General features: G+C 38.4%; 1 protein-coding gene and 1 long non-coding RNA gene across 2 annotated transcripts in view; both read right to left on the reverse strand.

Annotated features, from left to right (window-relative positions):
- The window catches only part of LOC143303288 (UPF0489 protein C5orf22 homolog), a 339,177-nt gene that overhangs the window by 97,413 nt on the left and 213,992 nt on the right, over window positions 1-27,772 (reverse strand). The gene's annotated exons all lie outside the window — the stretch shown is intronic.
- Window positions 1-27,772, reverse strand: part of LOC117158721 (uncharacterized) — a 183,330-nt gene that overhangs the window by 78,497 nt on the left and 77,061 nt on the right. The window contains exon 2 of the long non-coding RNA XR_013058266.1: window positions 1,906-2,009. This is a non-coding gene — a long non-coding RNA (uncharacterized LOC117158721). The remainder of the gene's footprint in view (window positions 1-1,905; window positions 2,010-27,772) is intronic.

Below are 27,772 nucleotides of genomic sequence, written 5' to 3' on the forward strand. Positions count from 1 at the left end.
CATGATTTCTATTAGCCGCGATATTAATTCTCGATAAAATCACTACGATTCTAATAAATCATCCGTACTCGATACTCGCAGCTCAGATTATGTAGCCGGCTGTCTTAACATATTTAATAGCCCACTTGTTTAATATGTAAAGCAACGCGAAAATATATGGAACGAGGCCAAAATGAAAGGAAAAACGTTGCACGCCGTGCGGGGGAGTGACCATAATACGATACTCGCTATGCTGGATATGCAGATGGATGCATCCACTATCACACGCGTATACGCGTACGCATACTAACTCGTACCTGCGTGTCATGCATAAATGATATATGCATACCATTGTGAATAAGTCTAGCCGCTGCAACCACCAAACGAAGATGTTCAATCCGTCTGACAACATCCCTCTTTATACGTTTCTGGCCCTCTGTTTCGCGTCATTCTTTACGCGTGCACGAGTTATACCGAGCTGTTTTTGCGCGTCTGTCTGTGTACATGTAATTAATAATTTATGTTGCGGAGTATCATTTGGGTCTCCGGGGGATGGGCGAGTATTAATTTCGCCGTGTAACCACGTGAATGTCTAAACTGCTTAAATGAAGTCCGTTATTAATCGGTCTCGTGAATTATTCCCAGGTTTATTAGGAAATGTTGCAGAAACGAATCGAATAGTTTCGGGTATTTATGACGAGAGAACGAATTCATGAATTTTATGGTAACGAGTATCGTGTGCTTTCGGAGCGAACTCTAAGCGTTTCGTGTGTAAGTTTTAATAATAAATAGTTATGCACCATTTTACATTCGTGATAAATTATGGAACATGAAGGAACGAATATCGTCTATCGAACAAAGTTTGGAATCATTAAGCACATGTTCTATAGAGTTAACAAATTTCAGGGACATATCGAGTCACGATTAAAATTGATATAGGCGAAGGAGATTTCAAACTTTTAGTCGATAACGTAGGCTAACGTATTATCTGTAGAAGAGTTTCAGATAAAAAATGAAAATGAACGTATATTCATCGTCGGTGAAAAATGTAGAATCGTTAGACACGTGTTTCATAGAATTCAAGAATTTTGGAAAGAGGCAGCTTGAAATTCTAACACCTCTCGATAATTCCTTGATACATTAACAAAGAGATAAAATAAAAGAGAGACGAAATACTGGTACACTTATCTCTTAAAGTATAAACTATTTTAATGCTAGTTGGAAATATACGAGATTACTGTATTTAGATGCCACTTATTTTCCGTGAGAATAAATAAAAGTCAAATGTTATACATAGTACCTCATGCGGAAATACTCTGTCTATTGATGGTACAGTTAGATTCGAACGTAAAATGATAACGTACGAACGCCTGAGCATTTAGGTCAATAAATGGTTTCGTATAACTGTTCGCTAATTGTTGAATTAAACGTGTATAACTAGTGATGAAAATATTTTCGGAACGAGCACCTATTACCTGATGCACGCAGTAAGGCGCCGTTCCACTAAATTCTGCCAACGAAACCGTGGAAAATCGTTCTGAATCAATGCGCGGCTCCTTTGCGCAAGATACTAATTGCTTCTCTGCATTTCAGTCACTTAACTGTGCCTTATGTAATTTCAAGCGAACCACTCCAGTTTACTGGGTGAACAGAAATTGAATAAACACTGTACAGTTAGAACTCGATTGAGCAAAAGAGTACCGGTTATGTAAATAAAAGATGATGGAAATAAGAATACTTCTCTACTAAATGATAGATCTAACATATAAAAGATTCATTTTGTAATTTACATTATGTATTATATTTCATTATGATGCGAGATAAATGACGTGTGACCAAATGAATAAACATCACGGCGTACCTTAATTAAGCGATTAAACATTACGTATAATGATTATGTGTATAAATATTTCAAAAGAAACATACACGAAGGCATTTACATTCTGTAGCATGGAACATAAAGTCCATTTCCATTACACAAGTCCCGTCGAATCGGAAGAATCCAGTTTAATTACATTCTGTAGTCTTACCTGAAACCAAATAAAAAAGATTGTCGTTAGATCATTTACAATTTGATTAAAAATACGATACACAATTCGATGTATAATTCGCAATAGGATATTAAAAAGTACAAGGTGGATTAATTAAACAGATTAATTCCTTAAATGTCCTGCAAATTAATCGTTGCATTACTCGCAATTGGTGAATTATCTAATTGAACATAGGATATACGATACACAATAAAGAATTTAATCGAAACAAATTTCCTCCTCACATTTCCTACGCTAATATGAATGACGCTACTACTTAAGTTATTTTAAACACATCTGCATACGCAACATCAAATCTACGAGACAGCTTCCCTACAATCTACATCCTGTCCCAGTTCTCGGTAAAGTTCCACAATCGCACGTTTAAACCCATACTTCGCAAAGCACCCCTTTCATAAACACAATTACACAGCCCACGTCTCTCTGAAACGAGGCTTCCGAAAATACTCAATTATACATTCCAAACCATATTTCTCACGATCCGCCCTCTCAAAAATTCACAATTACGCAGGCAAAGCCGTATTACACAGAATTCAGCCAACCACGATGCACGTAGGCTAAGCCACCCCGTACATTACATCGTACCGTTCGCATACATGGCCCCGGTATGTACACACGTATCGCAACGCTGTCTTGTCGTTACAAGCAGCGGATGGCGAGTTAGACGAGGTTAGAGCACGTGCGATGTTATAGTACAAGTGTACACCCCCGTTCATAAGTACATATTAACAGACATCCTGACTTGATACAAGGTATTATAATTAGAGTGTTCGTAACAATGATAATCGTTCACCACGTTTTCTTAGAATGTTCAATATCCGTTTAATACGTTTCATTCTCCTTAAACAAGATATTTATCATATTTATACAATTGTTGTGAGTTTACCAGTAATAATATCGCAAAAGAACTGTATCGAATTAAATTACGAAGTTGCGTCATAATAAAGGAGAAACGATCAATTTTAAATCGAATATGTCTAGATATTTTTGATAATATATTTTTAATTTATTAGGTCATCTCGTAAGCAACCTGGTACTTGTAACAGCTACGTTTAAAACAAAGAGAATTGTTACCATTCGAGTGCCATAAAACTGGCATAGAAAACTTAATAAAAAGATACACAAAATTAGAAAAATGAACATTACACTGATCAACTTCTTTTTTTTTTTCTTTCTTTAATTCACCTTAGAATCTAATTATACCATCTTGCTGCAATAAACGAACCGATGCTATACGATGTAACCCGATAGATAGGTCGCTTGCTCCTCGACAATCGAATACTAATCGTGTACTTATGCAATGAATTTAAGAACTGAACAAGCAGTAGAGTTGACCGAGTTGATTTCTAAGAGTCTCGTGTTAGAACGATGCCATGGTACATATGCACCCTGCGCGTTGTTGTATCTGTACATTTTCCATAAATGCATAAAACTCCGCATAATATCGACTAATAATATTTAAAGCTGATCATATACAGCAAGTATGATAATACTTATGAACGGGGGTGTACGCAGGGCCACATAGAGATACGCGCAAGCGTAATTACACGTACATGAACGTAGGGGAGAAGGCAAGTCACGGTCGCACCTGCTCCTTACGCTGACATCGGCCATCCCCATTCGAGGACGCAACCGGTCAACGAGGCGAACAGACGGACGGTACATCGGTTATTGTCCTGTCCCCGTTCAGGACAGGCATTGCCCTATTGACTTCGTTAACACTCGATATCTATCGAAAGGTGTTTCCTGCGCAGGCTCGATCACTGTCACGGGCCCCGTTCGTATCCTCATGCCCGGCTGTCATCGTTAAGTCGAACGAGCAAAGGTTAATAGCGTTTAAATTAGAGTTCCACGATAACGACGACATTGTCGGCGGGACGTCTAGCAATTTATCGGCCACGCTCGTTTACGATCGCGCCAACCATGGTAATATATCGATCGTGCGGATTCTTGCCTAGTTAAGGTGTGCGAGAATATGAGAGGAATAAAATTTTGGCGCGAAAAGGTTGGAGAAGAAGTTTTGATACAATGAAAGTGATTGCTAGGCGAGAAGTTGTTCCGGGGTGACGGGTTAATGGATACTTTAACGACTTTAGATCCTTTTGTGGAGGTTTTGGAAAAGTTTACGACGAACGGATAGGATACTTCATTCGTGTAATGATTGTTTTATCTTCTTTATTATGTAAGAAGTATGTATGAAGCATGTTATTTTAACGCAAAGAATTATGAAACAAACGATTGGTACTTAATTAAGTACCAAGAATATACGGATATTTTTAGTAAATATTTATGTTCACCTTTATCGAGATTGAAATATAATTATATATAGTTATCTGTTTTTATCACATAACAGTTTAATTATAATTATGAATGCAGGATACGTAATATTCTTATTTTTCAATGAAGCGTTGTTCTATCAGGTTCTAGCATTTTATTTTCGTAGTATCAAATTTTTTTGTATGGAAGTAAATTTAATATACTTCCACCTAATTAACTAATACGTAAACAACAGATATAGTAAATACGATGATATATTTTCACTATATATTTTCTATCCATAAAGACAGAAAACGATGAAAGACGAGTGTTCAAATGATAAACGATATAAACGTCCAAATGAAATGTTCTCTATTTATATCGAAAATCTTCGCCTCTGGCACCTACGTTATTTATTATTCCAACTTCTGAATAATTTCAAACGAATTACAGTACCACTAACAAAATATTAAAAGTTCCTTCGATTCCGACAAAACCACCGAAACGCACCAACGTATCAAAACTCAACCATTCAACTATGCCAAACAAATTACAATACAACCTTACCACATTGAAAATACCTCGGACTGCAGCCAAGCCGAAATAATCGCGTACCGACCCGACGTATCAAAATTCAAAATTGAACATCCAAGTAACGCGTCCCTTTGACAACAATTTATAATTCCCGGCTGGACATCGGAATGGTATTACCGATAATCCATTCGGTTCGTGAGTACCATTGTAAATCCCGACGCATGATTCGCGCGCGAGATGGCGGCGACATTAGTGGCGCGTAACCACCAGATGGAAATTTATAATAGGGAAACGAGACAGAATTAATTGAATGGAATCGTCATCAATATCATTGGCTCGTGTTTGGCGAAGGACGTACCAAACGACGTTAATGAATATCGTCGCCGGACAAACTGTTCCTTCTTTGTCGTCGAGACGCGAACGGGACGGAAAACAAATTGGTTCGGCAGTCGTAAAGTGTCGTTTCCACGATGCAGAAATAGAGGGGTGCGAATGAACGTAGCGGCGAAACTGCGTTGCAGATTTATGCGAGGTTGTAAATGCGAGAGCCAGAGAACGGGTTGCGAACGATCGACATAGGCGTACCTGTGCCGTCTTCGTCTTCTTATTGGAAATGCGACAGGATAGGAGGAACGATGCCGGTGCACCGTGTTATTTGAGCACACCGATCCTCGCCTTAATTCACCATTTAATCGATAGCATGGCCACTTGTACGCTGTACTTTTAATGACGCTATTAGAAAATTGTTCCGTTCTTTTTTCCTTCTCCTTTTTCCTTTTCTTCTTTTGGTGCTTCGACTTATCTTTTTGGTCCTTGAATTCATACGTAATTTTCGTATAACACGGCAGAGGTAGGTTGATTTCTTTGAAATATCGCGCAGCTTACAAACGAAAAAAAGAATTGCGTTACAAATTGGTACGATAATGTACGGATTTACGTTTATTATCAGAAGAGGCATTGTATTCACCAAAAATAGCAATAGGTAGATATCATATCCTCTGCTCTCCTCTCTCTCTCCCTCTCTCTGGTCGATTTAAAATATTTATGGGTCACGTGTGCTGAATTTAAACTTCTGTCGATCGTGCATAACGCAGCGTAATTATAAATGTCAGTGATTTTTGTACGCTCTGCTATGGCGTTGGGCAAATTTAATAGCGGACAAAACGAGTAACTGCATTTTATATCGCCTTTTGTATGTTTTTTACGGAGTAATAAAAACGTTTTATGTATTATTAGGCACCATAGACGTCACATAATGTGTAGGTCCTCGTTTAATATTCTTTGACTTTCTCAACCGTATTATCACAGAATTATACTGTGGAGAAAATTATGTTATACGAAGGTTGACATTATTGTTATTGTATACATAAATTATGTCTGTAGGAAAAAATAGATATTCCATTGAATAATTAATTACTTCACGCATATTTATCGTAAGATAATTATCATAAACAAATTATCGTCATCATTTTTGTGCAGTAGGTATATTAGATCTTTTGCAAATAATAAACAAAAGGTTAAAAAGTGTGAAATAGTACGATATAAATAATCCGTACCATTAAGATACACACGCGTCTCTCTTGTGCATACAAAAAATACATAAAAGTTTCAATCAAAATCCTCCTTATCGTATAATATATTTCAAATATTAATACATTGTACAAAGTAAAAATGATACTTCGGATGGCTTTTACGATAACAGCAGCAATTTTTGTTCATAACTTACCGATTGCTGATAGCTATTGCTGCTCATTTTTACAGAGATTTGCATCTGGTTTAATCGTTTCTACGTGGGTCGAACCAGAACATATTTCATCGAACACCGAACTGTATAGCTATCGAAGGAAATATGTACAATCAAGTCGCAACCTTAATAAAGAACGCTCGAAAGGACATAAACCGAGCGTAATATTTTAGGTGTACTGTACTTCATACCCTTTAATTACGTGCAAACTAACAATTTTATGACTAACAATTTATTGTTATACATCGGCTGAACCGCGGTTGAAATACAAAATGTAAAAGGGGGCGAGGTTCCACAGTAATCATGTTCCAGAAGATGTAACTTCGAATTAAACAAGTTCTGCAATGAGATCATACGTTACAAGCACTCTTTAATGCAACCAAAGTACCGGTGTCGATGAATAAGTTTTATAGAATCATGGAAATGGTTCGAAGAAACGATACTCGCAATTTTTATTTATATTTTTTAGCTTCAGTCTGTACACGAACGGAATAATTTAGTATATGTCATATTACCGAGAGTCAGTCTCATTTTTGTTGTTAATTGAGCAATTTATATTAAAGAACTTGTGATACTCATAAATTTCTTTCCGTGATATATTGATCAGATAAAACATACATAAGTTGTCAGTTCATTATGAAGAAATGTATTGATCAAGATCCTGAGTTTCATAAAAAGAGAAAAATATCCATGTCTCTTGCCAATAAATTCTTTTGAAGTGCGAATGATATAAATATACCCATAAATGAAAGGAATGTTCTATCTTCATCGACAACATCATTCTTTCATCTTCTTTATTTTTTTAAATTATCATCATCCTGTCAACGGTAGCCAAACAAATTAAGAAATAAATCAAATTCTTACAAATCCTTTACGTTTCCCACGATCTTCTGCTTTCACCTATCACATAAGGTGCAACTTTCCTGTAGAAGATTACTTAACAATAGTGAAATCTATAAAACAAACTCAAATTCTTTTACATTCGCTGCTTGCACTTGCGTAAACTAGCAACACCTAATCTCCATAGTCTACACAAAATAACAGTTATCCAAAAAACAAATCTGTACCTGACAATCATTCAGTGTTGCAAAGTTGCTTGAATCGAGCAATATTTCTATCCAGAAAAAAGTACAGTAGATTAGAAGATCAAACGCTATATGAAAATACAAAAAATGAAATTCAACTTCTATAGTTTTTCATTGACGAAGCTCTTCAGCTGTTTGTTCAGCAAAAATAGAACATGGCAGCTTATAGCTGAATCGATAGCGTAGCTCGTTCACTAAACGTATTCGAAAAAGTGAACAACGTTTCTGCGTATTTTTGCACCTTTAAGTTTCTTATAAATGCATAAGCATCCGCAATCAACTAATCATTACGACGTTTCGCGATTTCTCAAAGCCCGTGACGCAGGGAACAGTTGCAGAGCATTCGTGTCTTTCCGACGTTAATTACGAAGGAAGTGAAAAAACGAGGGAAAACCGGTTAGTCATGGTACGTTATCGGTCAGTTCCATCATTTTGAAAAACCGGAGAGACACACGAAAATTGTTCGGTAACGCGAACACGAGCGCGTGCAGCCGTAAAGGCGGATCCATCGTGAGTGGGATAGTTCGTCAAGGAGACCGGAAGCGGCCTACTTCCGAAACGGCGTATAATTTTTTATGCAAAGCCGGGACCCGATCGTTCCAGCTCGAAAACTGTAATTTGTGGCGGTCGTTGGTAGCCGCGCGTAAGGATACGTCCGCGCGGACCCGCTCGCGCGCGCGTGCAGCGATCGCAAGCTGCCCCCGGAGACGGCCCGATAATTACCTCGTCAGAAGCCTCCTTTTCTTCCACGCTCCACCGCTGCGATTCTGGACACCGAATCGTTAACGAGTCCGGCCCCTTATCTGGTTGGGGAAATCAGGGAAAGGTTCCAAGGTAGGAACTGGGACATGATTCTGGACGAGTTCGGTTTTCGAGCACTTTTTTCCTTATTTTTAATATATATATATATTGGAGTAATTCAAATTTTTGTGAAGAGATTTTTCGCAATTGACAGTTAAGATTACGGTAGGCTGGTTAAAATTCCTAATGAGGAATTATAATGGCAATTTGAATTATTCAATAGATAAGCTATATAATAAATCGAGATTAATCGCTTAAGAAGAATTAAAGGTTAATTTTGGTGTCAAAATCGTCAAATTGTTAGGAAATTTTCGTTTAATTTTACATATTTGTTAGTACGTAATATGAAATTTTGACTACGAAGTATTAAAAATGTCATTTGAAGCATACAAAAATATAAATAAATAACTTTCGCAGCTGTTTAGTCAAGATACTATTTGTACTGATCTTGCTTTTATGTTAATAAGAAGAAAATAAGTGGCACAGAAAACATACATATCAGATACCTGTTTTACACATAAAATTAGAGTAAGAAAAGATAAGTTCTTATATCGTGATGCCAAAGATAAACATTCATCTTAGTTGAAATAAGAAACACGGTAAAATGATGTACTTTCTATCTTGACAACGAGTATCACATGTATTAAGTATCAGTTTATTTCTGCGCATATGAAATATTTCTCAAAGGGCTGTCTGCAGTGAAACTGACAATCCGAATTCGTAAAATCTACGTACATCTTCGATGTGACAAACGTTTCAGTTTCACAGTACTTCCGTCATTAAGCACAGGCGACAGCCAGTCTACCGCAATGTAATAAATATAGATGAATGAGGGCGAATATCGTGCGTGCATCTGCGACGTGAACTCGTTCAAGATGCTTTGATCTATTTCTGGTCCAAACGTGCCACTTTGTCCACCTGCGAGATTTACGAAACCACGTCCGGTTCTCCGTATGTTAGATTTTAGATGATCGTGAATCATCGTTTTCTATCCTGACGCGCCGGATGAAAGGAATCGTAAACGACTATATCCATCCACTTGAGCCAAGACGAACCGGGACGTTAAACGCTAAGTTGAGGATACAAGTGTGATTTAGGATTGTCGAGCTCGAAATATAATTGCGTAAATGAATCCTAGGTACATAAAAGTCCGACTAATCCATTTAGGAAGTATGCGACGGCGCCTTAACATCATTTGGAACTTATTTATTAATTTTTCGTTATTATTGCATCTAAATCCTACAATTTATTCGTTTACTTTTTATCTTCTATGACATTTATGGAAATTTAAGCATTTATGACAAAATGATATCTTTTAAATCACGAATATGTTTTTGTATATATCTGATTTATATAACGCGTATCTATTATATCAATACGTTTCTTGCACCTTGATAAAACAATATGTAAATTATTTTATTTATATTTCTTAATAACATCGTATTTATGCAATTTTTACACGTTATTTTATCGTGTGTTACTTAACGTATTAATTGCACTGTAATTAATTCAGGTAATACGAAACGAAGTAAACTCGAATATCCTTTCAATTCGAATCACACGAGTATTTTAATTATTCGAGTACATCTAATAGCGAATGCAAAAAGAGTGTTAATTTTCAAAACGTTTCATATCATATTATCGATATTATTAATACAATAATATTTCATACTATCAATATCCTTTTATGTCGTGCTTTTACAATGATAATAAAGATACGAAAAATGGTTATTCATTACATAAATGAGTATTGATATCAAAGAATAATGATTAGACAACGGTCATTAATCATTATTACCACTTATAGTACATTAAAAAAACACGATGTAAACAAACTGAATTCGATCGATCGCGTGTACAAAAATCGAGACGCGGTCGGTTGATATCGGTGCATACAAATTTTTCCGCGCAAGCAAAACAACTGATCCGGCGAAAAATTCAATTAATCACCATGCCGTCGATATTTCATCTCTGCGAGATGGACAGGTGCAATTTGTACGTATCACAAGCAATATATTATCAACCAATACCCGGAACCTATTTACGACTGCGTAGACTTTGTTCTTACAGTCGCGAATTCATAGGTGAACGAACGCTCGAAACGAGTTTCTGACCAGCGAGAATTCGTCGCGATCTCGCCTCGATAAAATCGCGTATGCGAGCCAGAAAACGGTGCTTTATCGCTAGCCGGAAGAATGTCCTGGTCGTTTAACCTGCAACGTTTCACCGTTTCAAAAGACGACAGGTGGAGAGTTGAAGGTGAAAAGCAGCATTTAAAAACGACTAAGAAAAAGAAACGATGAAAAGAGAGGAAAGAAATGAGAAAGAACACTTATCCGACGACACAAGTCACACGGAAGGGAATATACAAGGTTACGAAAATATTCGAACACTCGTAGACGTCCTTTATGAATATATTATGTGTATTGCATGCAAAGTTTTACAATTTCCTTAGCCTTGTTGCAAGACTATCACGATCATATTGATCAAGTTTGAAAGAAATCTGAAAATACGTATAGTAATTAAAAGATATTTAGTACAGATATACATTTCGCAGAAGTCATAAAAGTATTTGTACAGTCGATAGCAAATTTGAATATTCAACGGGTCATATTTAATATTTATTATATGGTAAATATATGCCTGCAACAAATATCCTGTAATTTCTATATACATTTTCAGATTCGTTTCGAATTTTATCAATATAATCGTAGCATCTCATTACAGTTCTAATGTTTTGTATAATACGTTCAATACGAACATAAAAGTCGCCTATGGTAAGACACGTTGACGAACCAGTGTAAATGAGACGGTTCTCATGGCCCGGAGAAAACTATTTTCGCCGAGTACCGGTCGACGATCTATTTTAAATTCCCAAGGATAATAAATTCAGGAATTTCCGCCCGCTTAATCCTTTCCTCGATTCGGCCCCGATTATATTCACCCCGACCACCCGCCATCAACCTTTTTCTTCGCAGCTTTTAGAAAGATGCGATCAAGACGCGGGCAAATTCATATTTTATTCCGCGTCGTGTTTCGGTCGGTTCGCGGTGTTTTACAAATGGCGCACGAAAAGCTTCGGGAATAAATTCAACGTGCTGGGTCACGATTATTTACGAGTCGAGGCCGCGTCGACTTAATTAATTTTATGTAAAAATATGTCACAGAGAAGCCGCGAGTCCGACAATGTGACGGCGCGGTTCGTTTCGTTGCTGTACGACGCGTGTATATGGCCGTACGGGCGGGCTAGAGAAAAACGTGTTTGATAAAGCGTTACCCGGTGATCACGCACCTGCCGCCGCGTGATACTTTGCACGCGTCTCGGAGCGCGCATACTTTTATGCCGCGTTTCGTATTTTTCAGCCGTGCACAAGCGTGAATTAATGGCGCGCCACTGTTCGCGTGGACGCACGGTGACGCGACTCGCACGCTCACACAATCTACATTTCGGACGATATGTGTCGACGAAATTTGAATCGAGTGATTTATCGCGGCTACGTTATATTAGTGTTACCGTGTTGGTAAGAAGTCACGCGTGTGTATAATCAAGACATTATTTCGACCGAGGGTTGCTACAAAACTACATAGACAACAAGATACGGGAATACTAATTGAAGAAAAAAAATGTTCGCCGCTGAGAAGCTGACTACTAACGCGTGGAATATTCGCTTCGTGTGTATTAATTGAAACTTGTATGGAAATGGTATAATAAAATTAGTCCTAAATGTATGTAAATGTGTGACGTAACTCAGAAATCCAGACAAAGATACATGGAAGAACTGTATTCGCATGATCATCGCGATAAAAGCATCCCCGAGCGATAGAATTCCATTGGGTAGGCAGTAAACGCGAAACGTGATCGTCGCGTTGCAACATTCTGCTACAAGGCGAGCCCGTTTAGACGGCAGGTCACGCGATCCGTGGCATTCTTGAAGAAGGAAGAAGAAACGGCTGAACAAGAGCGGAAAGGCAAAGCATTCGCGACCGGGGTGGATTTGGAAATCGAGATTCCGCCTTGATGGATGCGACTTTCAAGGGGGTGGGTCTGGGTGTGGCGAGAGGGTGCGCTGAAATCGCGTCTAACAGGCCGCCGTGCAGAGTGAATCTCTTCGCCGAATTGAAAGCCGTTCCACGTATCCACACGTACGGAAAAAGTTTTACGTGAGATCCCTTTTTCTTCTCGACCAACCCCTATTCGCTCTTGCACTGACATGCGTGCCACGCATATTATGCGCACGCATCCTTTATATCGGCTTTGGTTTGTCTTCTTTTTCGTTCTTTCATGGGTTCTAATTTGCTTTTCATTGTCTTTCATTGTGCAATTTTAAGGAATTCGTAGGTAAGAATTACATACTAAGTACGATGTTATGTGTTCTTTAGAACATAACTAAAAATGCTCATTTGCACTTATTTTATTTCGTTTATTTTATATTTGTAGATTAATTTTATTATTAAATAATCAGAAGAATCATATTTAATGTCAGTTAATATCAGTAGTAAAGAGGATAATATTTAATTTCAGTAAAACTAAATCATAAAACATTGATAATCTTCCTTTTACTTGTATATTCATATACTAATTATTTATATACTTCATATTGGTTGTGAAATATCCTATTATATATAAATTCTCGTAAATATTGAAGAAAATTAAAAACAAAGATAAAGTGACAATTATAATTCTATCAATTTTTGTGAATATCATAAAAAAAAGAATGAATTTTTTCCACTCGTATATTGTTGCATATTCTAGAAACTTCGGTGTTCATAAATTTCTTCTAAATGAACAAACATTCGCAGTCTATCCACAACATTTCAATCAATTATCTGATTGCATTGGAAATCGTCTAAATCCCACGGAATAGCAATTACATTAACCAACTTGGTAAAACAAGCATCACTAGCTACATTCTCTGTGAAATCTTCAATCTCTGAACGTCGTTGTAGAAGCATGACGTCGTTCTACGTTCTCGTAGAAAGTTCCGGAATAAGACGACGCTCGAGTTCACCCTGGGGCGAGTAAATCGAGGCGTACGCTAAAATGGAACTGTACAAAGTACCATTTCATAAATCTTGGCCGGAAAAGCGCGCGCCGCTGCGGAAGGGGCGGAGGGAAAAGAAAACTGTTGATAGATGAGGAAGACGAGGAGAGCAGGTCACAGCGCCGGGAGCGCGAGCTGCTGGAAGCATTATTTCGGAGACGGTGTATGATATTATAAACCGAGAGAGGATACGTCTGAGGAGTCTCCCTCTTCGTTGTTGTGTACGTAGAATCTCCGGGAAGAAACTGTGTCTTTGATGAAGATACTTGTGGTAAACTGTATATATATATGTGAACGTGGAACTGAGAAAACACGTGCAGTGTTTGTTAGCCAAATATAAAAAGACACGAACGTTCTTAAATCTATTATATAATATATTATATATCTAATACGTTATATATTATATTGTAGAGTTTTTAGCATTTATATGAAAATTGGAGAAAAAGAAGCAATATAACAGAGACGTTTTATAATGGAATTTCTAAGAAATATTATAAAAATACTAGTGTTAATGTTAGTTTATAAGACATAGAAATTTGTTGGATCGCTGATAAACAATTGATCAGATTAATAGCTTTTTACGCGAAGATGATATATGTGGCAATCTTGTTAGATACCAACGTATATTTTACACTTAATTAACGAAGATTAAATAAAATATATTTAAAGAACCAATGTTTTAACATCGCCTATAGTTATAAGATATAATTCTTAGAAATGTTTTCTTCATCGTTATTTTGTTACCATCTTATACCAATTAGGTTCATAAGTGTGGGCTTGATGATGTGTAAGGAATTACAAAAATAAGAAAAGTTCTTTAAACAAATAGGAATAGATAAATGGCTCTTAAAGTAATATACCATTGATAAAATATTATAATTATTCTTTGTTTCGCGTTACTATTAAATATCTCGCTAAATCACTGCAATTAATATTACCAATATATTGAAACAATTATATTGGCATATAAACATATGATTGGATTAGAACATCTTTACGTCCAAAGACTACGATATTTCAATTTCACCAAAGAGAAACCTTTTTCCACAGGTGTGAACAGGGTAGATAGCGTACAGAGTGGAGTGCGCGTGCTCCTCGAAGCTGTCGTTCTACACGCTGGACGTATAATGTAACGAATGGAGGATAGAAAAGAATAAAAGAAGGGAAAGAGAGTATGAGCGAGCAATATATCAAGCAGGGGTTGGCAGGAAGACGGAACCTCCTCCGAGGAACTACCGACTCCCCTCCTCTTCGTCTTTTTTTACCCTACAGTCAAGAAAAATCCCGAATAATCCGGTTGCAAGGATTATCCTGTCTCTCGCCGAACTTCCCTTGTTTTATATAACTCGTCGAATACCGTGGCTCTTGCGCGACGGGATCGTCGTTCGATTTAATTTAACCCTCTCGGCGATGAAATTTTAAGATTTTTAAGCAATATCATTCAGGCAAAATTGCGCGATTTTATCATATCTATTTATCATTTCAGTCATATTTCTTCAGATACGTCATCATTACAAATTAGTTATTTTTTTGGATGTTATAACTTAGTATTATCGTAAATTACTTCTTTTTTCGTATCATTGTATTAATGATAAAAACGATGGTAGTGTCATTTCTTTGATCAAAGTATATTCCTTAATATTTGAATTTTTATATACATTTGGAATATACTAGTATCGGCAAATACTTTCTTAAGGATATTGCATAAATAGATTATATACTCAATAATATTGAAATTATGACTTTTCACTTTTGTTAGTATCGTTTCATTCATTTTTATATTAGAAAAATTGATTAAATTTTACTATCGTGCACTGATCGATCAAATACAGCAAAGCAACTTGCAATTTATAATAACTATAAGAGGAAATATTTTACCTCGTACAAGTTTCAAAATAAACGATTAAAATCTATCGTTTTGCACGAAGAAGAAATAAAAATTAACAAATTCCCATATTACGTCATGTATCGAGCAATGTAAATTGGAGGGTTGAATCGTCACGATAATTAATATAAAACATCTCCGACAATTTCCCACAATTGTACAGCAACGCTTCCTTATTTTCTAAACCTCTGCGAATTTCACAACTCGCAAGAAAAAAGCTCTTAACTGACTCATACCACTGGAACATTGTCTATGGCCGAAACCATAAGCAACATTCACTTCTAAGAATGCGAAAGTGCAGAACGCATGGTAACATCGTGACGGCGTTACATAAAAGGTTTCGAGGCGGTATACTCTGGGAAACTGCGTCGGAACGAACAGATTTATGCGTGGAAAGCGGTTGACCGGTTTTATAGTACAATAAATTTATTTAAAAGACATTAATGAATAGCGGGACCGCTTAATGGCCAAGGGATCCTATGATGATGTAACCGTAATCATGGCGGTGATCGCGTCGGAACAGCTATGAAAATTACACACGGTATTCGCCGAGATCGAGGGAAAGATTGCGTTAAAGACGAACTGAGTATCTAATCGTTGGTCTCGCAATAACGTCCTCGCAACAAAGTTTAGTTTGGCCATCGCGTCGTGCAATCATATTCACGGCGAATAAAAGCGACGAGAAAACGCAATAAACGCGCGAGCCGCTGTAAAACGCGTGGAATGCTTCCCTCGTAGAAACGTTGCGAAAGCAAGGAATCCGGATTGTAAAACCTAAGTATGAAACGGAGACAAACGTTGCTCGTGTGATTTTATACTCGAATATGTTTCGGTCGCGAGACAGACGGGGATAGTTGGTTTGATTAACTCGGGGGATAAGCTTTCTTATTCCTACTTTATTTACTTGAGATGTTGGAAAATAACCTACAAAAGGATTAAGAAATAGTTCGTCGTAATGGTAGAAATTCTTCAACTTCTCTAAAGTTCTCTAAAATTTCATAAAATTATGAGGTTTATATAAAAGAAATAGCGACGAAGGGAATATCGAGCGAATCGTTGGCATTCTCTTTTATAGCTACGATGTTAAAATGCAGATTTCGATAATATAAATTGATCGAGAGAAATTGCAAATGATACGCATTAATTAATAATAAACGTAACTGTGGTCCTTAATGGTTTTCGATATCGATTGTAAATGGATTTTTCTTTAATTAAAAGAAAGAGAGAAGTTTGTCTGGTATAACAATGAGTTATGTAATTAATAACTTTAAATTGTATTATTCTAAGTAATTTCAATGCTATCAAATTTGTAGTAAAATACGTCGGTATGTAATGAGAATTTGCAACATTTTATTATTGGTTGCTGACGCGTGGGAAGGCATCCAAGAAATGAATTTTATCGCAGCTTATTACGATATGAATTAAAAGTTCGCATTTATAATCCGGTTTCTTGAGCGACAGAAATAAACAAATACTTATTCAGGGACGACAGATACTTAACTCTAAACTTAACCTTCTAATATCAAGATAGAAAATCCTGCGTAATTTTCACTTCCTAACATCGTTCCAACTATTTCGACAAATACAATGAAATTCCAATTTTAAAACAGATGATTTCCTAATAAAGAGTCCGAAACTTCTACCAAAAACTTCTTCATCCGCGAGGAAACAAAGTTGCCTAAACTCAAGCCGCCCCAATCACGCACTTCTTCGCATGCCAATTACGAATAAACGCCGTACGCATCTCCGCAAATCTCTCAACGAATCCTACAACCTAATCACCTAAACCAAAACAGGCCGTGGAACCGGAGAAATGCGACCAATTAAACGCAGACTTCGACAACTAAAGTTTCAGGTTGATCAATTGTTTGCTAGTCACCGGCGAATTTCTTACGTCACGTTTAGCCGCTTAAGGTGCTCGTTTAGGGTAAGGGCCACCCTTGTGTTCCTTCTGCCCCATTCTCATGCCGACACTCCCTTTATCGATCCCACTCTCAGCCCTCTTTCTCGCTCCATCCTCCCTCGCGCTCTCTTTCCTCCTTTTCTTTCTGCCTCTCCCTTTTTCGCCCTCTTTCGCCAGGTTCCCGTCGTCTCTGTCCATCTCGTTCCCTCCTCGCCACTGTCTGCGTCCCTCTTCACCACCTAGTTACCCCGGGGAAAAGCTAGAACCGGTTCCATCCTCCGTCACCCTCCTCCTTCGCAGACGCCACCACCATCGCAGCAGCCACTGCTGCCACTCGCCTCTATAAACCCGACCAACCAGGAAGCACGTATCTGCCCTTTCGAATTATCCGGCTGGCTTGCCGCCCTTTGTTGCACGCGGAATTTCGTTTAATTAAAATGAGACTGTAGGGCCGACTGGCTTTCTCCTGAGAGGCCGCCTCGCTCCGCTCGCTTCTTCTTCGATTCTGTCAGCTCGAGAGGAACAAAGTGCTGGTCCGAGACGTTTGAACGTCTGAAAGAATACGCGTTTCTCCGGGCGTTTCGTGATTTCGTCCGCTGCCACGGAAAATCGCCAGTTTCCTTCGCCACGATGGCTCAGGTCATATGCTTTCTAGTGAGTTCGTGATGGTTCAAGGTGGGTCGAGATGGTGTGGTAGAACGTGGATCGGTTTAATCGACGTGGTTCGATGAAGATCGATATTGGAAGATGATGCAGAGGAGTTTGGAGATACAAAGTGGTGAGAGGAGATCGAGAAGGGAAGATATTTGTTTGAGAAAGTGAAAGATTCTGAACGAAATGTGGGTTGAAAGGTGAAATAGGAAGCAAAGGGGCAGAGAGTTTTATACGTGATCGATTAAAAAATTTCTTGATTAATAGAAGATTGGAAAAAGCAGGTCTTCAGTGAACATTTTTATGAATTATAGAGCTATACTGCTAGGTCTCTAAATATCGAGTCGTGTCATCAATATTTCTGTAATGCCGAATTAATATCTCATTTGGACAAAGTTTCTCTAAAAATGCAGCTCTTTTATAGATATTGCATTAAGCAGATCACGTGTAAACTTAACCACGTCCATATCTATCAGATTATTGATGAATTATAATTACAGGAATGCGGAGAAAGTTCAGAGTTTTATATTTTTACACAGGGAAAAGGTCGAATGGAAATAGAAAAATACACAATGAGAGATTTGCTAACAGAGAAAGGAGAAAAAACCTTTTCCTTGAAAGAGAAAGACATAAGTTTACATAACTTGAAATAAATAAATGTAACTAGGGCCCTTATATTATTAGGGCTAGTTAGAACGCATCAGCAAGTATCAGATGGGAAAAGTAAGTCGCGCACGGATATGCAAATTAAAAAAAAAAGATAACAATGTTGCTACGAGCGAATACCAATGAAAGAATAACAATGTTGCGACGAACGGATAACATTGAAAGAATAATCGTACGATCATCGTTGTTCTTTGTTCCTCTTCCTCTCCCTCCTTTGTTGGACGCAATGAGAATTTTCGTGTGACCACGCGGAAATTAGCTTCGATTACGATCTTGGGAGGTGTAAACTGGCAAAATGGCGGTGCTCGAAGAAGGAAATACATTGTACGGGGCGGAGCTAAGCCACTGGAAAGGGCAGACGGGTGTTAATCACGCTATCGAAGCAAGGGATCGACTAATTAACAGCGAGTTAATCGGTCGCCTCTTGCTGGCCCGAACCAGCCGCACGCGTTCTTTGCCATTCTGCACGCGTTTCACGAATTTTTCAAGATGAAGAAAGGTCACTCGTTACGTCTCCGAATATTAAAGTAAATTAAAAAGCGCGTTGATAATTTATGACGATATCTTTTGCTTCGAAATATTTTTAAAATGTATGCCTTTCAAGAATATCTTAAAAATTCCACAAAGCTATTAATATTTCTTAAAATACTAGAACAGTCTAGTATTTTTCGTACTAAAAGGCGTAAGAATCATTTGGTTTTCTTATATTGACAGCACGTGCCAGTCACGCGTGTTTGTCGAACGTTAAAATACACACAACCAGCAACTGATAATCCTCGACCATACTTGTAACCGTATCAAACGTAAACGATAATTCTTACGATTAAATAACGATTCGCAAAACTCGCTGACAAAAGACAACGATTCATTGAAGGAACGTGTCACGGCAACAAAGAAACGACCGTTTCCACCCAAACGCCGAAGATTCACAAAACGCCATCTCCACGAGCCAGAAGCTCGTTTGCAAAAAGCCGAGTCAGCCTCCTCTTGCACACCCAATCTAACTGGCAGCGAAACCAACGGAAAACCAAGAAACGCCAAAACCCATCGGCATCCGTCACTGTCACGGTATCACCGTTCCGTGTCAAGCTTAAAGCTACGTTCACACTTCACCGTGTCCCCGTGAAACTCTTCCCCCGCCTAAACGATTGATCTATTATGGCCCGTGCACACTGTACGCTCTCACTACGGTGTTCACGCGTCCCATCCTACTTCCATGTTCCAGCATTCCAGGGGCAAAACGATCGCATCGTGACGACATCACCGTGTGACGATGATCCGATGGTAATCAGCAGTGGCACGTTGCGAAACAACGAATCGAAGGTTCCTGTTGTGCGCCACGAGACGACGATGACGACGACGACGGGGTGAGACACAGGGAGAGAGAGGATTGCAAGGCGTCGCGGCGCTGGTCGGTACTAGACTTGGCGTCGGTTCGTTCGTTAGCTGGACCCTCTTGCTCGCCCGTATTAATTTGCTTCCTCCTCCTCTACCCCCGTCGACACCGCCCGCCCCCTCCCCCTACGCCTACCCTCCCCCCTTTCGTCGCGGCCCGTTTCCTCGGTCATCCCCCCCAAAACGAAAAGGGGGGCTTCGGGTCGCCCGTGGTCTTAGCTGCTGGCTGCTGCCGCCACCACCGCGCATGCGGACCACGCTAATCACCCTTCGTCCTCTACCCCCTCGGACCACCCCCTCGTTGCCCCGCTCGCAGCCCACGATGTGCTTTCTACGCGCGACGCCGCCGGCTCCATGAAGGTGAGCCGGCAGAAAATTAACTGGAACTACCGACACTGTCTCTGTCTACCGTATACTCGATGAACGGTGGATGGAGAGCGGAGCTGAATGGTCTCTGTCGCAACAACGAGCGTGCTCCAGACCTACTTCGAGCTAGTTACTCGCGACCGTGACCTTCCGGTTCGATGAAACCAGGAGACTCACGGGGAAATTAAAGCTGGGAGTTTGGCGAAGGTTGCTGGCACGAGTGTATTTGGTTTTGAGGCTGTTTAGAGTCTGCGGTTTTTAGCGAAAGGGTTGTTGGGAATTATTAGAGCGTCAACCATATTTTGGATTTTATCGTAGATATAGGAATGTCGAAATCGTTATTCCTTTCTTTCATTAATTTTTTATTCGTTTCCTTTGGTGACTATTTTTGTACAGAGGCTCGAGAAAGAGTAATTAACTAGGTAGGATTTGATATATAAATGTGACCATGAAATATAATTGTTTCAATAAGTACAAGATAGTAGCTTTCTCTAATTTATAAAATCTTCTTCTTGCATTTCTAATTTTCGTAACAGACTTCCACGTAGTATCTATTATTCCGATACATTTTTTCATCTCGATAAGCTATTTTATTTGCATCTTCTAATAACGTGGCATTCGTGCAATTTCTCTTTCTATAGATTAAAAATATCTTATCTTCGTACGTAGCGCGTCACTTGCTTAAAATTATATTTACAACCAACCTAAGCGAGATTGATTCGTCTCTCTTAATTTTTCATTTCATAATTATAGAAATCTTTACTTGCGACGACCCCGTTAGAAATTCTTCGATTTCTTCAAATAATTTTCTAATTTTAAATCATCAGCCTGAAATACACGAAGAAAACATTTTACTCGACCTGATGCTATATACATAGCGTCAACATAGTGTGGTCGATCGAAGGGTCGATGACGTGATGAGACTTTCGAACAGACCCAGACCGAAACGCGCGCGCCAGGAGGGTGGCGGCCCGATAGTAAACGAGTTATTGGAAAATCGTGTGAGGGGTGCGCCGAGGGAGAGGAGGTCAGCAATTTTTCGCCTCATTGGCTGTAAAAAGGAGACGCTTTATCGTTCGCAACGGCGGCAGTGGCGACGTAACCGAACGACGAGGTTCGAACGGGAAGTTCGAAGGTGGGCCGGGGGCATTAACACCGGCTCGTTGTAGATGTTGATCAGGCGGCGCATTTTTACCGAGGCCAATTTGCCGGGGATGAAGCTCGCGTGACGTTCTCCCGCTGCTCCATCCACGTAACCGCAGATAAAATATCACCTGCCCCGCCGAAAGCTATGGAAATTACGCTGGAATTTCGTTGGCAGCGCGCTCGCGTTCCAGTACGGTGTGTGGATCGTGGAGAACGAGCGATATGTCCTCCGAGGCGAAACGTAATTTCGAGAGGCGAACGTCTCTCCAACTTCTTGACGCGAGCTTCATGACCCTGTTTTCCACGAATTTCAACCGTTTAACCCTTCAGCGGTGAACGATGTAGCCATGTAACAACAAGTATGACTTCTTCGCGTATCGCTGTCTAATGTAAGCACATCCCTTATCGAAAGTTTTAGCGGATGCTGACAAAGTTTTCAAGAAAGTTGTAGATACTTCGGATACAACATGAATTTTGAACTGTATTCAGCTTTCAGGAAAATTGATAGTGTATTTCAGAAACGTGTGTCTATTTCTTTCTTGTAGAAGATAACTCCACTCTCTATAGAGAAGAAATAGAAAGTGCTTATCAGACGAAATAATATTTCTTCGTATCTTTTACACACTGGACTTTGAGCAATTCTCCTAACATTTGTATACACTATATAGAAAGAAAATAGCAAGTATCTAATGAAATAATATTTTTTGACGCTTTTCAAGAACCAGAGTTTGAACAGATAACAGATAACGTTCATAGATGTGTACGTACAAGGTTTAATTTAACATTTAATCGAGACCGATTATAGCTTTTCTCTAGTTGTAAGTAGGAGAAGTATCGGAGGAGAAGCGAATTTTACTAATGCCAATAAAATGCAAGTGCAATTTGGCATTGTCCATATAAATATGTTTGCAACATTCAAAGTATTGCACATAGGTAACACTTGAAAAGAACAAAGAAGCAAAAGTTTTATTTCAAAGAACATGAAATAAATATTCCGAGTTTACCTATAAATAATTCAGCACACGTTACAACGCGATGTTTCCATAAGATTTATCATTTAGAAATGGATAACGCTTAACCACCCCATCGCCAATTGATTCCAACTTAATCAACCTAAAATTAAGACAACATACAAAAATTCTACGTTAATCGTACAAGACTCTTTAACGATTTTCCTGCTATTAAACGACTCGAGCAACAAGCAAACAATCAGCCACAGATCCATTAAAATTCCGCAACGCCGGAGAACCACGATGCACAATAAGCTCTTCACTTCTCTCGATTAGAATCTGTCGGATCGTTGACTCTTCTCACGGGCCAACTCGTGCCATAAATAATGTAAACGGCGTGAAAAAAAATCAAACGCCTCTTCTTTACTCGCTTTACACATCCTACGGTGTCCCAAGTTTAATTAATCGGCCACGTTTCCATATACAAACTTCAAACAACGATTTAAACGTCAAGCTCGACGCTGGAATATCGTGGAAAAGCGACGTTGAAAAGGGCGTATCGACGCCATTGACTTCGGTACGAAAAGAAGAAGCTGCAAAAGACGAGGAGATGACTCGATAAAGGCAGCGCACGATGAATCGAGTTCAAAGAGCTCGAAGATTCCGAGAGTGCGGCATATTCGCGGGTATAAAACAGCGAAACGCTTAGCATAGTAACATCGCGGGAACGGGGGCGTCATTACCGTATTGATCGCGGGGGTGGTTCCACTCACCCCTTCGCTCTACCGGTTCCCTCTTCCTCTTTTCCGCCCTCTATCTCTGTCCGTCTCTCTTTCCCATCCCCTTATGATACTCTGTTGTCGAGGATCAGCAGGGTAAGGGCCAGACCAGAAGAGATTCACAAGCGAAGAGAGGGTTGAAAGTAGGACAACGAACTTGCCGGCATAACGAGTCTCGGATCAAAGGACCAGTCTGCACGTGGAACGATCCGATAATTTGGAATCGCGCGCCATCATGCCGCTATCGATCGCCTTCGTGATGATTGTGGACGAAACATGCGCCCTCCATGATGACGCGCCCACCCTGCTGTACGCATGGGATGATTTTCGAATTATCCTTGGAATTACTCGGTCTGCGTGGTAGCCGAGAATGGTTGGTTGGAAATTTTGATTTATGTAGGTTGAAATAGGATTTGTATTATGTTAGTGGATGCGGCGGTTCTTGTAATACGTTTGTGAGGATAAATAACGAGAAGTAAAATGGAAGTTGAAATGTTATTTGGGAATGCGTTATATGTGGGTCAATCTCAGCTTTTGAATGTTTAAATTAAATAAAGGATGAGAATTAACGTGGAATGATGTTTCTCTGGTACGTTCAGACAGACGATCACGGTGAAATAAGATGGAGTTTCGTGTACAATTTGAAAGTAAATAGTGCTCTGTCTATGAAAGTCGAGAAATATTCGGATTATAAATTATTATGTTTATTATTCAAAGATCAGATATTCATCATCGAATGTGAGAATTATATTCCAAATATTTCGAACACATATTGTCTTACTTGAACATATTAGTGGCACTATCGATATTGTTAGAAAATACGACCTATGATTAATTGTAAAACAATCTGAAACCACGATAAAAACATTATGATCATATGTAGAAATTTGAATTCATTAAATACTTTGTGATAAACTAACACGCACTAAGTATTTTAAAATAATCTAAAAAGGAAGTAATCTTAATTTGATTATTGTAGTATACTGCTGATCCAGTACTGTTATCTTCAAAGACTTTAAACGAAGAAGCACCTCTACTACATAGTATTAAAAAGAAAATGATATTTTATTTCGAAAGATTTGAATGGAAAATTAATCTTTTTGTACAGGACGATGACGAAATGCACCCGGTTCTGATTCAGTCAGGTGATATTGACCTCCATGACGTCAAACGAAGTTCGAGGATACTTATTTTCTTTTCTTGCCGTAACCCACTCCTTTACATCCTCGCCGATGGATCCAGGACCCGTTGCAAGACCGGTTTGGTAAGAATCAACTGATCACGAAGGCAAGAAACAACTGAATCACTGTGGCTTCGACCCTTCAACTCAAGGATCAAGGTACGGATTGCTTCGTCAGAATGTCGAATATTTAAAGAATCAAGAACGAACAGTAAATTTCAAACAATGCCATAATACCCTGATTATCGTGTAATTAACAATGGTCAAGACAGTTGTATGGGAAAATGGAGCGTACAAAAAGAAAATAACGTTTCACTTAGTAATATCGATTCAAACGTATCATAATATATCAAACTTTAATAGCTAATGAAAATAACGAATATTCTAGTTTCTGCGATTTTAATGCTAGATACGTAATGTCGTCTTATGAGTTTCTAACTTCAAGATAGATTTGCTAATATCTATAACATTATATAAAAAATATTCTTTGTCAATTTGAATTTATTGCCTTTACATGGAATAAGTAAATAAAAAAGGATTTCTGAGTCGTATAATTTACGCGACGTTTTCATATTCTTAGGTGGGCTTTTTCATACTCTTCGATAAAATATTGAAATAATTGTAACGTCTAACAACGACAACAACAAGCAAACTGAAATAAAATCATCGCTAGAGTACCTCTCCTACGTTTTCAGATCATTAAGTCACTGTGGCCTTTCTTTATTCTCACCGATCATCACCAATATATACACAATCAGCCCAGAATGTGAAGATACTTTTCCAGTTGTCTCTATCTTGAATCACCTGTGATTTAATATTACAAATACCAATACAAATATCCTTCACTTCGATCCAATTTCTCGTCAATGTGTTTCCTTAGATAAAATTCTAATTTGATTCCTTTTTTAAGATTCGTTTCAATTTGAATCGAATGAAACACATAATGATACGAAACTTCTAGTCGATAGTGCATGACGAAAACGCATTCTTACAGTCACTCACAACTTCCGTTTCCCCAGAACATTCTACAAAGGGAATATAGAAACCTGTCTGTCAGAAAGACAGCCTCTCGTTATTCCACGTTTCCACCCTCCAACTTTTTCACCCAAAACACCTGCCACTAAAAAATTCCATGCCATGGTAAAAACTGAAGAGACGATAACGTCGAGAGGTAGAACGCACGAATGGAAGAAACTGAAAGAAGAGAAAGAAGAGATATTCGAAGCGAATCGATCGGTTGGCCGCTCGTGTGCCGGTCGACAAAAAAAATAAAAATGAGCTTGGTTCTCTCTTCGTGTGTGGCGTGGTTGTGTGGCGCGACGATAAGTTTACCGGGGCACAATGAGCACGAGAGGATGCGGGACCTGTACCAAACAGGTTACAAAATAGTGGGTTACGTGAATCACGCTCGTGTCGCGTGCAATGTAACCGGGTCGTCGATTGTTCGCGCGAGCACGCGCAGGATCTTTATCGAAGGAACACGATCATCAAATCAACTACAAGGAATATTCGAAAAATATTCGATTGCAAGACGCACTGCAAGTTATCGAGTTGTCGTAGAATTACTTGAGACAGTTAAACCTTAACGTATTAAAATTCTACCTTGGACTTCGCACAGAATAATCCAATTTGTTGGATTTATATTACGCGGCACGGATTAGATTATAATATAATTTATATATACTTTAGGCTTAGCAAGAAAAAATATCACCAATGTCAGTAAAATAAATGAATTTGTTGTAGCGTCTTAATCTACGTGTTTGAAGTTATGGTTCTAGTGTTTGTTTGGATTTTAGATTGTTAAAAAACGTTATCTAAAAAATTAGTTATTAGTATTATATTAAAAAGTATAGAGAAGGAAATTTAAAGAGTTGTATTTAACAATTTGTGACAATTCAATTTTATTTACTTAGAAATCAAAATGATAAGTTTTTAAATTGAATTCATTCGAACCAATCGGAGTTAATCAATTGACATAAAGATTGCCAAACTGTATACAATAACGTAATATAAAAGGAAAAGTGGTACAAGTGTGTCTTTTTCAAAGAATAAGTTAATAATAGAACCATCGTATCTGAGTTCTACGATTTCGAGATCATCTGTTTGTTGCAGTTGAAGCATATCTTGAAATTTCAAACGGAATACGTAAATACTTTGGTTTCTGTGTTACAACTTGAAAAAGCAATTGATTTATCATAAACAATAATATCTTCCTTCGAACGATAAGAGAGAATATCGTATAAATATTAATATGGTCTGTCGTATTTTTTAAATATATTCAAGACAAAGCTGATATACAGAAGAGAATATTCCTTTTATTGGATATAATACATTTCAATAAAACCTGCAAAAAATATCGAAAATAGACAATATACGCGAAATACGAATACTTCAAGAATAAAATAAAATGAAATATTTTAGCCGCACGAATTGCAGAAAAATCTGAGACTTTATGTCTTCGTGTTTCTTACAACATAATCTCATAATAATGCTGTAAGAATGCAAAAGACACTATCAAACCAAATTTCAAAATTCGTTTTTCAAATCAAAGCCAAATTGCTTCTAATGCACAGAAATGGCATACAAATTGCTTCTAATCCGTGCAATGACGGCAATAAACGTCGCGAAATTGTCTTTCGATTACCACATCATAGTAACAGGAAGAGATAATACATTCTCAAAGCCTACGCAATCATGATCGCTCGTCAGTCGAAATTTTAGGCTTGCTCGACATGGGAACGGGGGAAAGAATTGGCCGTGATCGTTAACATAATAGTGCAACAAGTAGGACTGGAATGATTTAATGTAGCACGTGATTACACAGGAAATTCGCAATTTCCATACGGTCTTGCCACCGCAACGTTCAACGACACACCGACTCACAAAAGAAAGCAAATTGCCATAAAACGTTCCATCGTGTGCTTGCTTTTTCGTTAAAATTACAAGAACCTACGTAGCACTGAGCGAAGAAAAAGAGTGGTTAGGTCGATCGAGACCACGTAACCCTTCGAGTCCTAAATTTCTAGAATAAACGACGATGTACAATTTTCGTAAGGAAAAAGGAAAGAGGAAGGAGAAAATGAAACGAACGAGAAAGAAGAAGCAACAACGACAACAGAAATGGCGAGGAAACGTCGCGTTGCGTTATGACGAATGCGAATGGAAGTGATCGTTTCCCGTTATTATACGAGAACTCTGTAATAATCGGTGTAATTCTCGTTTCTCGTTCAACTGTAAGAAATTATATAGACGTGTATAAATCAACAGGCATGCAGACCATACGGAGGGAAACAAATACGAATGCGCGTAATTATTGTCTTTGCAGATGGAAACAATAAGCTGAAACCGAGCGTACAGAA

The sequence above is a fragment of the Bombus vancouverensis genome, chromosome 1 (assembly GCF_051014615.1).
Source record: "Bombus vancouverensis nearcticus chromosome 1, iyBomVanc1_principal, whole genome shotgun sequence".
NCBI classification, from domain to species: Eukaryota; Metazoa; Arthropoda; class Insecta; order Hymenoptera; family Apidae; genus Bombus; species Bombus vancouverensis.